Source organism: Amblyomma maculatum, chromosome 2 (assembly GCF_055883805.1).
Source record: "Amblyomma maculatum isolate TAMU_Amacu chromosome 2, ASM5588380v1, whole genome shotgun sequence".
Taxonomy (NCBI): domain Eukaryota; kingdom Metazoa; phylum Arthropoda; class Arachnida; order Ixodida; family Ixodidae; genus Amblyomma; species Amblyomma maculatum.
In genome coordinates, this window is record NC_139345.1 from 101846198 (window position 1) to 101861099 (window position 14902).

Here is a 14902-nt window from a genome sequence, read left to right on the forward strand (position 1 = left end):
GTGGCTGTATGATAGTAATGGTTTGTTTTCTCATTCATTGCCGATCCCGAAGTGTATATATATGTGATCATTTCTGCAATAAACCCTCAGTTGAAAGCTAGTGCTTGTTCTGTCTTGTCGTCGTCTCCGTTTCTGTTCCCGCGCTATGCTCTTTGATTTACAATGTCTAACCAACACGCCCAGTCTTATTCACTTCTAGGACACTGTCTTTTAAAAGCTTGATACCTTGCGACACCTTGGTGTATATTATATTGACTGGTGTGGACTGAACAGTGTTGATTAGAAAACAGTTTTGCCTATAACTCGAGTGGGATAAATAAAAGGTCAACAAATAGCTAACATCATATCTGTGCCCAGATATTGCCGAGTTGGGTGTCCTCCTAAAATTTAGGATGTGAAGCTTACCTCCAGAAATCTAACAGACCATCAAAATCTGGCTAGCATTAGTGCAGACCTGAAAGGCTATTGTGGAGACCGGCTGAATAAAGCTAAATGTTACAAGGAAAAGCACAACACTGCTAGAAGAAAAATAAATTAGATGTTGTGGAAACCAAAATGTCAATGCGCAGTCGGATCTATAATGATACAAACCACAACTCAGTGATAAAACCATTTGTTACATTTCACCTAATGACTCTTAGGGGATACCTTGCACATACTTCAGCACGTCACTGAAGCATTCATGTATGGAGCCAAGTAACTATCACATCTTCCCTACAAAACTCATGGGATAATTTCAAATACAAGAGGCATGGTCTGCAGTATTTTCCAGGTACCTGTACATTTCAAATTCACGCAGTTAATAGCTGGTGAGATAAACATGCTGTGACATTTACAACCAACACAAAAACATAATTTTCAGATACATCGCATATGAAATGAGGTTTTGTTTTTGCTAACCACCACAATATAAATAGATTTGCTTCAGAATGATTTTCGTTTCACTGCCTACTCCATTATTAAAAGAAATAATGCAGACAGACCAAGGCAGCTGTCCATTCATACTAGCATCGTTAGCAGTGTTTAGGGTATGACCTTAATCGTGCATCCCTGAACGTGTGATGGCTTGCAGAAGGGCACTGCAGTGTGCTTGCTGGTAGATGATTTAGTGCGTCCCTCATTTGTGCTGTGGTGTGCAGGTGAGCAGCAGGTAGGTTCCAGGCATTGGCCAGTCTGAAGTGCTCAGGTAACTGCATATATAAAGAGGGGAAAAAATCAACAAGTGAGACCAAGCACACAATTCCTTTCCCAGTAATGAAAACAGACAGTTATAAATTCAGTACCTACGATCAATCAAGAGGATTCTGGGCAAGCAACTTTAACAAGACTGCTCACATCATGATAAAAAAAAATGCTATACTTCAGCCACAATACAATGTACGGTGTTTGCCAAAAGTAACGAGCCGGCATGGTTTACTTCTCGCTCGTATAGGAGAGATTTTACAGTTTCCCTAAAGATGAAAAGGTCATGAAAGGCAGTTAAGGCTTTACCTTGCCTTCGAAGGTTTAGAATGGGAGGTGGCATAAGCACTTCACAATATGGATGATAGGCAAACTTCGAAGCCTGGTTCCTAGAAAAATTTTCTAACATCCCACAAGTCTCAAATGAGGCTATTTTTAATATTTTTTTTACTCCATGAATGTGAGGCACACCTACCTTAAAATTAGAAAATGGGTAAGACAATTGGTGCTCTAAATGTGTATGAATGTTTCTGTTATGCATAAAATTAAAGCACATGAAACATTTTCCCAATTATGGCATGTTTGAACAGAGAAGGTTGCTTCAAAACTCAAAAGAAAAATTACCCCATCGCTCCGTAAATTCCTCCATAAATTGTATTAAGTTTCAGGAACTAGTCTCCTGGAGGAGATGAATAAAGAGTCTAAGTAAACGCATTGCATTATTCTGCTTCGAACAATGTTATCAAAAATGAAACATACGGCTTATCAAGCATCGTCACAACTCTTTGAATAAAGGTGCAAAATTAGCAAACAATGCCCATTTCTAAAATTTTAGGTTTATGTTAAGGCTGAGACCTGCACTGTGAAGAGGCAGGATATGTGATTACATTATTATAAACAATTGCTGGTTTGTTACATAAGCAGGATGTAGCGGTATAGCCATTTGTGGGTGCAGGGCGTGAAGTGACGCCCATAGGAATGCACGTAAACTATTGGTTTGAAATTTCCAAGTCTCAGACTGCAACTATGGCACATATATGGCAATTTTCTTCATTTATCATAACTAGGTGCATTCTAGAGCAAAAAAAAAGGTTGTGTAAGATGTCATTTCAAAGCCAGTATTTTTAAATAACTCCAACAGGAACTTGTTTGTCCCATTTATTTCACACATCTACATTTTGTTCAAATTTCTTAAACAAGGTAACCTGATTTCCTTATCTTGCAGTACTTCTAATGGGCAAAACTGAACAGGAAATTAAGAAATAGTGTGGAAATGCCTGCTCTACGAAGAAATAAATAAATTTAACTAATGGGAGCAAAAAGATCCCCAACATGTATTTCATGAGAAATGCCTGTTACAAAAGGAAAGTAAATCAAGTATGCCCACAGGGGAAAGACAAAGCAACAATCTGGGTATGCGAAAGTCATCATTGATGCACTGTGAAAAAAAAAATATACATATATATATATATATATATATATATATATATATATATATATATATATATATATATATATATATATATATATATATATATATATATATATATATATATATATATACTGAAAACTGTCCTTTACAACTGGATATCTAAGGGTGGTGCCACGAGCGGCTATCCACACCCATGGATAGTGGCACCGCCACAGCCTGCGTTTGTCACAGATCAGCCTTGGCTTACAATAGCATAATCATGTATGCTTTCTCTTTATGTTAAAGGTAGCAGGGTTAGCGTATAGGTAATATTCTGAAGAGCGGGGAGTCTTGTATGTTGATTTTGTGCCTTCACTTTACGCCCTTCTCCCAATGCTCGGAAAAAAGAAAAAAAAAGTTTCAGCTTCGATAACCTTACTGGAAACAATACAATGCAACATGTTTTCTCACATTCTTTCTCATCTTTTAGAAACTTGATCGTTAATTTTAAGAAAAATTAGGACCGAGGTTCTTTCCTTTAATTCCTGAATAAGACTACTATGTTGAAATGCATCGAATTTAGGACAGTGTTTAATGTGCTGCATTCTGTATATGCAAAAAAAAAAAGATATTCGCAAACATTTCGCTATCATGTGGTTATGCATTCTGCACAGGTGCACCTTACAGTCACAGTGAAAAAAAAAAAATTAAAATGGCCTTGTTTCACACTTGTGGACATCTGAATTTTTTTTTTCTAAGTGGTGACTTTCTCACAGTATCAGAAATATGCCTGACATTCTACACTCTCTCCCTTTTGCTCCAAGCACATAAAATATATTGATTGATCAGTGCCTGCATACCTCAATCCAAATTGATTTTAAAGTTGCAAAAAAAGTGCATGCACCGAAAAGCTGCTTATCCCAAGATGTCAGTCACACTTCTCCTTCTGAAATACTAGCAATAGCACAAAACTAATTTCACTGCTGGTGTATTCAGTTATGTGTGTACAATATTAAGGCAACCAAAAAACTGCGCAAATAAAGGCCTCTAAGATCAAACTAGCTGCAAGCGCAGCGAACATGAAAGACATTAAGGAAGCGAAATGACTTTTTCATTTCTGGTTTGAAATTGTTTACTACTGCAGCATTTTAAAGCTTCCATCAAAAGCCACGATACAAAGTATCAACGAATGCAACTGCCCATTACTGCTAACTGCCCACCTGTGATGTGAACAACACTAAGATACGCACAATTCATAAAAAATACAAAAGTCTTATTTAGTAATGAAAGCAATCACTCTTGTAATGCACATTTGACTACGTGTGGTCACTCAAATAATTCTTTCGAATCGCCATCTACTGCTAAACACCTAACGGCTGAGTAGTACACGAGTTTGTACCTTGGCGTCAGCCGACCATGTTTTAAAGAGAGGAATATTTTTTTGTACTTTCACACAAGCACCAAAACTAAATGCAGCGACCAATGTGAAACATGCGCAACACCGCAATAACCTGCTTTTTGCGCGCTGTTTCTACTCATCGCATTAATGCACCCACCTGTTAGAAAAAAAGGCGAGTTTAAAACAGACTAAGAAAATACTCATCTAAATGTTGAGAACCACAATGGTTATACTAAGAAATGAATAAATGACAAAATAAAAGCTTATTCGTTCACTCACTTACCTCGAAAAGGATCACACAGGTCACAGCTCGTTTGGGGTACTGATCAAATCTGTTAGAAAAACAAAGGGGAGGGATATGGAAAAGGAAACACTCAGCGCACATTACAAGTTACAAAAAAAAAAACGAATAAAGAATAAGACAATAACAAAGATAACTTGATTAAAGTTTCATACTTTCTCTCGCACTTTCGCACATTTTCTTCGTAGAGCGTCAGCTCCAGTTGACGCAGCACTGCGCACTACTTCGCCTTTCTTCCAGCGCCCGCTCCCATTGACGACGCACTGCTGCTCTGAGTACAGTGATCGCGCACTCTCACACCAAAACATGGACGCTTTATTCGCTGCGCACTAGGCCCATTCAAAAAGGAAAAAAAAAAAAACACCACACCCGAAATAAGGCAAACACGGACGGCCCGGCGCCGCCACGTCGAAGGCACGCTGCAGGTGGGGGGTTGTCGGTTTACATGTTCCCAGGCGCACTCACGGGACGGGACGCTCACGTGTGGTTCAAGGTTCACACCGCCGCAGCCAAGGCGGGAATTCCCGGCGCAATAATTCACCGCTAACACATCCAATACACACCCGTCAAGATTATATCATGAGATATACGCCATAACATAACTTTTTCGCGGTAGGGTCGAACTTGCACATGAAAAGCGACAGCTTCCGAACAGTTGTATTACGAAGAGATTTTGAGACCACACGCAACAATATTAAGAGCGCGTACCTCATTCAATAGCAACATTAAACAAACAATAATTTCAAGCAGCGTACTCACATTTTCAAGCAATCACGCCAGTCCATTTCCTTCTTCCGTGTTGAAGCCGGCGTTGCCACGGTACGGTGCAAGCGGTGTATGACAGTGAATCTATTTACCACTACTTCACGTAATTCAGAACACCTATCGAAGTGCACATGTCACACATCAATTCTGCAGCCCATTCAAAGAACCACAGCACAAAAAAAGCAGCACAACGCAAGGAAACAGCGTCCACAATCGCACCGCACGACAACAAAGGCAGCATGATGACATCGCACCTCTCCGCCACTGATGACTTCGGATTGGATCGGATTGACCTATCAATGGCTTTTGTGGCCTTTTTAACTGTCGCCTCCTATACGAAGTTTCGGTTTCGGAAGCCAGTTTAGGCGATCTTTCTTTCTTTCTTTCTTTCTTTCTTTCTTTCTTTCTTTCTTTCTTTCTTTCTTTCTTTCTTTCTTTCTTTCTTTCTTTCTCTTTATGAAACGGCAGCGCACAGTTTGAGCCCAGGGCTCATTTATGTAACCCCCTCCCCTCTATAATGCCTTGGCGATTGAAGGTATGGCAAATAAATAAACATAAAAACAAAATTGAGTAGCAATGTAATCAGGAGTATTGAATACTTCAATATTCCTATCGTATATAGTATCAGATATCTTATCATGGTAGAAAACAGGTAAGGTACATTTACTACCCCTGCTTCCAGAGAGGTAGTAAAAAGGTATTTCAGTCAAAAAACGTAGTAACAGCAGGAGTTACTACCATGTTACTACCTAAGAAGGTCGTACAAATGTAGTAACGGTTAAAAAAGGTAGTAACGGCAGCCGTTACTACCTTTTTACTAACTTTTTTTCTAAGAGTGCTAGTCCTAGCGCCAGTACGCGAGGTTCGGGTTTACAGTTTCGGCGATTAGAGCGCATTCACAAGCATTAGGAGTTGCATGTGGCCATAGAGTATTGTTATGGCAATAGTAACCCCAAATCGAAGACTGGTTACATCAGAAAGCGTGTGCGTGCACATTGAGCGGGAATCGTCGACGTGACCCTGTCTGGCGAGCGCAGCTTTCGTGGGTACTCGGCATAGGCAGTTGTAGTTTGTAAACAAATAAAGGTGCAACTGGTGTGAAGAAAGTGGATATTTTTGGTATCGCTAGCTCGGCTTGCATTTTATGCCGTGAGAACGAGCTGTATACATCCAGGCATATACAAAAGCTACGTACACAAACACGCTCGGGTCGTAGTCGTAATCCAAGAATTCGCGCATTCCTGCGGGAGTTTAGAGCTCATACACATACTAAATGGTGTACATTACGCTGAAGCACTCACGAGTCATTTGCTGGATAATCACTAGCAAAAAAAATTAGGATGTTTACTTAAACTCCGCCTTTAAGGGTATGACGTGACAGCATAGCCTACCAGCCCACATATATCACCACTTCAACCAATCCTTGTAGATGTGTCGGCGTGGCCTAAGGGTAACGTGAATGGAACGGTACTGGCAGGCTGGTTTTGATATCATCCTCTCATAGGAAAGAGACCCGAATTGGCTGTTCCTGCCAAACGTTTTATCACGGCGCAGCCATGCTGACGGCTCGGAAACCTGCCGTAATGTAGCACTGGCTGCAAAACGCAAGGTTAGGCTCGAAATTCGGTCGCAGTCGCACGTGCGCGGGTGCAGGGGAGGCGAGACGAAGATGGCGGCGGCTGGGAAGCTCTTGTTCGGTGGGGGCAGTGAAACGCATTCGAATCGCGTTGGGTTTTGCGATGACAGGATTGAAGCGGCGGAGGCGGCGCATGCTTTCGGGCGCTGGCCGTGGCCGCACTGAAAATCGTTTTGCAAAAATGCTTTACAAGCCGAAAATAATAAGGTTTGACTAACACGCGCATATCGGCAAGTTAAGAGGTACCGCTTCGTTCAGTAGTTTTGTCTGCTCCTATAATGTCGCATGGTGTGCTCTCGCATCAACGTATGCTTGTTTGGGTTTTCCTCTTCTCGGGCCGAAAGGGCGACGGGCAGTAGCTCAGCAATCAGCAACACAACGCTAACCCCTCCCTCGTTTCGCGGCGGACATGCACCTTTTTATATGTTGCTTGTTGCATAAATAATACAACATGATCCTATAGATTTCGACCTCTTCGACAATCATTAGACGAAAGTCCAAAAACAAGTTCGAGGATAACGAAGGTCACATACTATGTGAAGGCTTCTGAAAGAAAAAAAAAGAGAATATGCAAATAAAAAATTTTTGTTGAAGGAAAATAAAAAAGCTCTCAGCGACCATAGTCCACGTTGTTCATGTAGGAGTGCATCCTACACCGCGAATAGCAGACGACATAGGGATGATATGTCGTTGTGACGTCAGCGGCCAAAGGTTGCCAGAGCAGGAAGCTGCTTTCGAATTATAAAAAAAAAATGGTTTAAAAAATATCTACTGCACCGAATGAGCTCACACTTCGAGAGATTATGTTTTACCGTGTGTGGAAGGAAATAAAATAATTAGTTTATGCTCAAATGTTTGCTGCCATGACGCCCTTAACGAGAAACCACTCGCGTTGTCGGTACAGTCGTTTAAAGGCTGTCTGAAGCCCTTATGACTTTCACGCACCGCCTGCCTTATCATTCCAAGGTTTATTGGCAATTATGTCGTCTTTTCCTGTATATATTTGTTGTGAACTTCACCTAACGAGTAATCATCAAGTAAACACAAGTAAGTAGATGAGTCGTGAATAGTTTTATTGGAAATATGCATTCCCTGGAACCTTGCTGCAACTTTACAATGCTTCTAATTCTTACAAGAAGTCTATATCATTCATTGAAACCACTCATAATTATCTGCAAATAGTCGCTAAAATACACGACTAAAGAGCGGGCTCTAATTATTTGGAGAAATAAATGAGGGTCGCGAATATTATGTCTACTAGGGGGCACTCACTAAATGCCGGATATCTCTGCATTGTTTTGAAGGCCTTGCAATGCCATTTTTCTATGTCCCCCTTTTTTAGTAGTGACACATTAAATTAGCAGCGCCCGGGAACATGGAAAATATACATTACCACTGTTTTACAACATTAACACTTCTTTCTGGGCGAGTTGGTTCATTTTTGGAAAACTTTGATAGAGCGCAAACACACACGACCACTAAGGACAAAAGACGAGACACAAGCGCCGACTGTCAACTGATTTTTATTGGAGCAAGGCAACACCTATATACACAGCAGCTTACATAATGCAGCAGCAGCTTACATACAATGTAAGCTGCTGTGTATATAGGTGTTGCCTTGCTCCAATAAAAATCAGTTGACAGTCGGCGCTTGTGTCTCGTCTTTTGTCCTTAATGGTCGTGTGTGTTTGCGCTCTATCAAAGTTTTCCAAAACTGTTTTACAAGTGTAGTTACTAAAGAACCGTTATTCATTCCAGAAAGGGAGTAATGACATTTAAATTTTTGTTGTAAGTATGCGGTTGCGCAGGCTTTCTTTAATGAAAAATGAATATCAATATATAACTTCATCACTTGATCCACTTCGGTTTCCCATATGATTTAGTGGGGGCGAAATGGGCTCTCAATCCCACAATTTTGGGCTTAGAAAAATGCCGAGGCTGTAGATGGCATACCCTTTCAAGTCTAATATGTAACGATCATCTGTGCATTGTGTTTTGCAGGGAGTGTCATAAGATAAGTCTATTTTTCGCCCGCTGAAGTCTGCTAGGCGCCATGGTAAACGGCGCCAGCTTGTTGACGTACGACAGTCGGCAGCACCTGGAGTCGCTCCTCGATGGGTGCGGACTGACGCAGAGCTGGCATATAGAATCCGGATGCGTTTTTGTGTCAGTATCTCGTATTGCACCCTGCTAAGTAACGAAGCTGGATTAGGCTGCACGAAGTCTATCCACCCTTGCCTTCGATATTGTCATTTACCCCAGCTGTTATCCACATGCCGTGCCCCGCAAATGTTTCCGAAGGGAGGCCGCGTTCACAAGCACCCACCCCGACCTATGGGCACTACACCCCTCGCCAAACTATGACAACTAACCTGGGCACAGTGCCACGAGAATGGACTGAAGGAAATGAGAGGGCACTTGCTTTAGCTTGAGGCGTTATGCTCCGAGCGGTCTCTACTTCCGAACGAGGCCATCCTCCGTGACCATTCTTACTCCTATAATATCGACAGATATAGACGTCTGCGTATAACGCCTCAAAATTCAGCGTTTCCGGTGCCAACATTTACCCCCCTTTCCCATAGAGAAATAGGCAGTACATTCACTGCCAGTGGGCAACAGGTACAGACGAATGCTTTCTACATATGTGGGAGGCACACAACAGCTTGAAAAAGCGATTGCTCAAAACCAAGCATAAGCGATCCCTGAAAAAAAAAAAAGGATCTCAGCTTGATTAAGGACGTAGAGTCACATGCAGCGCAAATAAACCGACAACAGTTGGGAGAGGTGTGCAACCGCATGGAAGCAACTTCGGACTGCGATAAAAGTGGAAGCTTCCGAAGTGCCTTCTAGAACCTAATCACACAAAAATCTCTCAAAACCGCAACGTAACTCGCCTCATCCACAGCTTAAAGATGGATGATGACATTTTAATACAAACCCTAAAAGCCATGTACCTCACAACTACGCCACGAACTATCCTCCCTTCACACAAGGGCAAGCCCAACCCCGACCTCGATGCAGACATAGCGACATGGGAGGTTCAAGCAGCGATGCATAAACTCCGCGCTATGTCCGTCCCGGGAGTAGATGGGATAACAAACAAAGCTCTGCGCAACCTCGATGACAACTCTCTCCAAGCCGTGACAGACTTGTGCAACAAGCACTGGAAGACAGGTACTCTTCCCTCGGAATGAACACACGCAAGAGTCACCTTCATTCCCAAACCAGGCAAGTCACTAGACATAACCAACCTCCGACCAATCTCTCTCATATCATGCGTGGGCAAACATTTCGAGTATGTAATCCTTAACAGATTACACAACCACACGTATACTCGCAATCTCTTCCCACACAGGATGCCGAGATTCAGAAGCCACTTATCCACACAAGACATCCCGGTTCAAATTTTCGAAGAAATTCTACATCCGCTGCATCGAAGCCACACGAGAGCATTTCCGGCTCTGGAGGCTCACGAAAGCATTTGATATTATACAGCATCACTCAATCCTTAACGACGTCTTCAGCCTAGGGGTAGAAGAACACACCCACTCATATATCGCAGCCTTTCTCCACGACCGCACCACGGAACTCAAACTCGGTCCAATAGAATCCCCCACCTTCTCTCTAGTCAATCGCGGAAGATCCCAGGGATTAGTCCTCGCACCCCTACTATTTATCCTAAGCCTCATCCCGATGACCCACAATCTAACAAAAATCCCAAACCTCTCCCACACCCTCTATGCGGATGACATTACGGTGTGGACAACCACGGGAAATGTAGGAAACATAGAGGACACTCTTCAAGAAGGAGCGGACGTAGTGGCAACGCACGTAGCCTCCATCGGCCTAGCGTGCTCCCCCACCAGATCCGAACTCCTGTTGCTCCACCGAAACCACCGCCTTACCAAGCAAAAACATGCCTCCATACACACCACCACAGATGTGCTCCGAGTACCCGATGTCGGCACACTGCGAGTCCTGGGAATGTTCCTGCAAAACAATGGACTCAACACAGAAACAATCCTCAAACTGACTATCACCACCCATCAAACTATCGGACTCATCAAACCAATAGCGAACAGACATAAAGGCACGCGACAGCATGATCTCCGGCGCCTTCTACAGGGATTCGTCATCAGCCGAATGGTCTATTCACTTCTGTATCTTTATCTTACAAAGGCAGAAAGAGAAAAAGCGGACTCATGCTCATTCGTCTGGCATGCAAAATAGCACTTCATCTCCCAAAACATACTTCTACGACACGCCTCGTAAACATGGGAGTACACAACACAATCCAAGAATTAGTGGAAGCTCACCGTACTGCCCAGATCAACAGATTTCCCCCACAGAGACGGGCAGGTTCATTCTCGCCGCGCTAAAACTCCAACCATTTTGTCCACCCACTGAAAACAGCCACCTAGTCCCTGAACAGATCCGGGACAACCTTACCGTACAACCCCTACCTAAAAATATGCACCCTGCTCACCACAAGGCACGACGAGAAGCTCGAGCCAAGGCGTTACACAAAGCACACGCGGCTGACACCGAAGCGGCCTACGTAGATGCGGCAGAATACAGTCACCCCACAGCGTATGTCATCAGTGTGATTTCTTATAACTTCAATTACACAGTTTCTGCCTCTGTCAAAGCAAAAACGTCGACAGAAGCCGAAGAGGCAGCCATAGCGCTAGCCATCGCCTCTTCCACTGCCACACTCCTTCTCAGCGATTCTAAACCCGCCATTCAAAATATCCCAAGAGAAAAAATACACCCAATCGCCCATCAAATCGTAACCTCTGGCTCCACAGCTCCCCGACCCATTCACATCATTTGGGTACCAGGCCATGCAGGCAACCCCGGTAACGAGGAAGCTCACTCAACTGCTCGAGCGCACGTCAACCGAGCGGGGCATACCGAAGACTGCGGAAGCACGCGGGACAGGCTTCTCCCCTATCATGACATAACACACCTTTACCGAGAACAACGATTCTTATATGCTCCACCACATACCTCTCTCTCAAAACCCCCTCAAATTATCTGGCGACAGCTACAAGCCAAAATCTTTCCCTCCCCAGCTTGATTGGCCTTGGCACACCTGGGCGGGTGCGTCTCCACACGATCTTTATGTGGCGCACCTAGAGCCACCTTCAATCACATAATGCTTTTATGCGAAGATTTCAAGCCACCGCCCCAATGGGGCCTCACGGACCAAGAGGGTTGGGAGATCGCGGTCTCCTGCTCGATTCAACAGAGCAAAAGATGCTGGTTGACTGGGCTGAAGCGGTCGCTGCCAGGCACGGCCTGACAGACACCAGCCAGGATCAGGAACCACCTCAATCCTTGTAATGTACCCTGGTTCCCAGAATAAATGTTTACCGCCATTTCTAAACCTAGACTAAATCGCGTGCATCCAACGTTATACGCCGACACATAACTCTGGTGCCAGACCCGCCCAGATGTATTCCACCTTTCGGACGGATGTGGGGCCAAAGCAAGGAATCGACAGATTCCAAACGTGTTTTATTTACCCGCGGTAGGCGCTGCTGACCAGCGATAACCTGGAGAACAAACAGGCTCTTATCCAACACGTCCGCAGGGTAGCTCAAACAAGTAGAGCCTTGGTTTGAGGGCCTCCTAGTGGTTGGTTGGTTGGTTCATAGGAAGGGAAAGGCGCAGTATCTAGTGGCGAAGGTGTATTGAAGAAAAAAGGTGATTTTAAAACAAGGAAAAGTAGATGAAAGTCGCACTTCTCGATGTACAATTCAAGCGCATTTTTAGGTAACGGACGCAGATGAGAGCACAAATATATATAATAATAATTGGTTCACAATAAAGGAAAGGTGCAGTATCACTTTTTTCTGTGGACACCTGACCCACTCCGTAAGGGAGGGAAGAAGATGGGAGTGAAAGCGAAAAGAGAGAGAGGGGGGGGGGGAGGGGCACCGTAGTGGAGGGCTCAGGAGTAATTTCGACCACCTGGGGATCTTTAACGTGCTCTGACATCGCGCAGCACACGGACGCTACTTCGTTTCAAAACTCAAACACTGTTATCGAGCGTTTCAACACTGCATCACCGCATCGGGGAGAGCGAAAAACTAAATAGTGGAAAAAAGAGTGCCGCAGTTCAATTGGTTCCAGATTGAACTGGGTCATGTGGGACTTTTTGCAGTACACTGACATCTCACAATAAAATACTGTTCTATTCGCCTTTCGTCGCCATGGAAGCGTGACCTACGCTGTCAATAGCACTGATCCCTCGAATCTGCAGGTTGCCAGCCCGAGTAAAAGAATCGCTGAAAGCGCCGCTGAGAAGCGAGTGAGCGTTGCAGCGTCTAAAACAACAGGAAAGATCTTACCAATGCAGCGACATGCGTTAAACCTGCTGCCTAGCGCAAAAAGACAAGATCAACGCGGCGGCATAGAACTATAATGCGTAATTCTGTTGTCTCAACGGTATATACGGTCCCGCGACTTCTTTCTCCTCACTGTTTTTTTCTCAGCGAATTATACGGGGATTGTTGCTGAGAGCTGTCTCTGAAGGCAACCTAAAGATAACACGCACTCACTGAGGCCAGGTAATGATTACGGTGATGGTATTTGCATAGTGTGTCTATAGCCACACTGTCCCCTTTTGGCACTGTTCACGGCTGGTTTCTCTGCTATTGAAAATCGAAAACATCACATAAAGCAACCTAACAGGGAACGCCACCTCAAGAAAGATATTATTAATTTAATTGGATGGGGTACAGTGATGGGGTGAATTGTGAAACAAAAATTCTGAAAAGTCGTACTCAGAGGAATAAGATACTAATATTCGTAGTATCTTATCAAAGTGCATCCTAGTTTCATCTTTCCTTGAAGACAGTGATCCCGATATAATAGCTTTCACAGAAACATATGGTTACATTCCGATATCGACGACTGCGATGTTCTTTCTGGCTTCAATCCTCTTAATATATAGAGGTGCGATCGCGCTGATAGGCGGGGGGGAGGTGTCCTCTTAGGCATTAAAAAATCACTCACATCATTTGCCATCAATACCGATTCCGAACTTGAAATAATCTGGACGGCCTGCATTGCATCTTCCACAAAACTATTGATAGGCAATTGTTACCGCGCGCCAAACTCCGACCACTCTTTTTCAGATAAACTGCGTGAAAGCATTACGAGGGCATTAGAGCTCTTCCATCCTGATGCCACTTATTTATTCTTCGATTTTAATTTTCCGCAAATTAACTGGGAAGAGCTCTCATCCCTTTGTTCTGCTTCAACAAGCTTCATAAACTTAGCTTTAGATTTCAACCTATTTCAAGTAGTTACACAACCCCCTCGCGGTCCCAATATATTAGACCTCATCTTTACTACCACGCCTGATACAGTTTATAACATTGCTTATTTCGATGGGCTTAGCGATCATAAGTTACTCTAAGTAACACTTAATATTCCGCTTCCATTCACTGGCGTTGCGCGAAAACAGATACGTAATTATAACAGAGCTAACTACGATCTCATTAATGCCGAACTTACAAATTTTTCAGAAAACGTCCTATTACCTTTGTTTCACCACCGGTCAGTGCAAGATAATTGGGTTCTTTTTCGAGACAAGCTCAATAAACTGGTAGAAGATCACGTCCCACTTATCTCAATATCAAATGATAGATCAAACCCTTGGTTTACAGGAAAGCATCAGCGTATGAGAAATAAGAAAAAACGACTTTACCGAAACGCAAAACGCCAGTGTACGCAATTAGCTTGGGATAAGTATAAAAATTACCTAAAACTGTATTGCTCTGCTCTTTGTGAAGCAAAGGATAAATATTTCAGAGAAGTCATTCCGATACTACTGAAAAATAATCCAAACGAATTCTGGAAAACAATAGGTCATCCTAGCCTGTGTTATGATATTTCAATACATGATGTGAACAACAGCCCCTACTCTAACACTGAATGTCCTAAAGTCTTTAACTCGTTTTTCACCTCTGTTTTCACCAACGAAGATGTTTCTAACATCCCGTATGTACCAGATTTTGACTACCCTTATATGGCGCCAGTTGACATTACACTTGAAGGCATAGTACACTTGATTAATAAACTTAAGGTTTCCTCCTCCTCTGGTGCCGACAACATTAATTCAAAAATACTCAAAAATACCATTTCAGCCTCCAGCACCATCTTACTTCATATCTTTAGGCAGTCCCTGTCAACAAG

The 14902-nt window shown here is 43.3% G+C and overlaps 1 long non-coding RNA gene across 2 annotated transcripts; it reads right to left on the minus strand.

Moving 5' to 3' along the window:
- Window positions 1–451: 451 nt before the first annotated feature.
- On the minus strand, window positions 452–5334 carry LOC146199428 (uncharacterized). 2 transcript variants are annotated; one of them, XR_014705079.1, is made up of 3 exons: window positions 5053–5334; window positions 4276–4324; window positions 452–1173 (listed from the first exon to the last, which is right to left on the minus strand). It is a non-coding gene; the product is annotated as an uncharacterized LOC146199428 (long non-coding RNA). The 2 variants fall into 2 exon arrangements; XR_014705078.1 differs by having other exon boundaries at window positions 543–1190.
- Between the last annotated feature and the right edge of the window lie 9568 nt (window positions 5335–14902).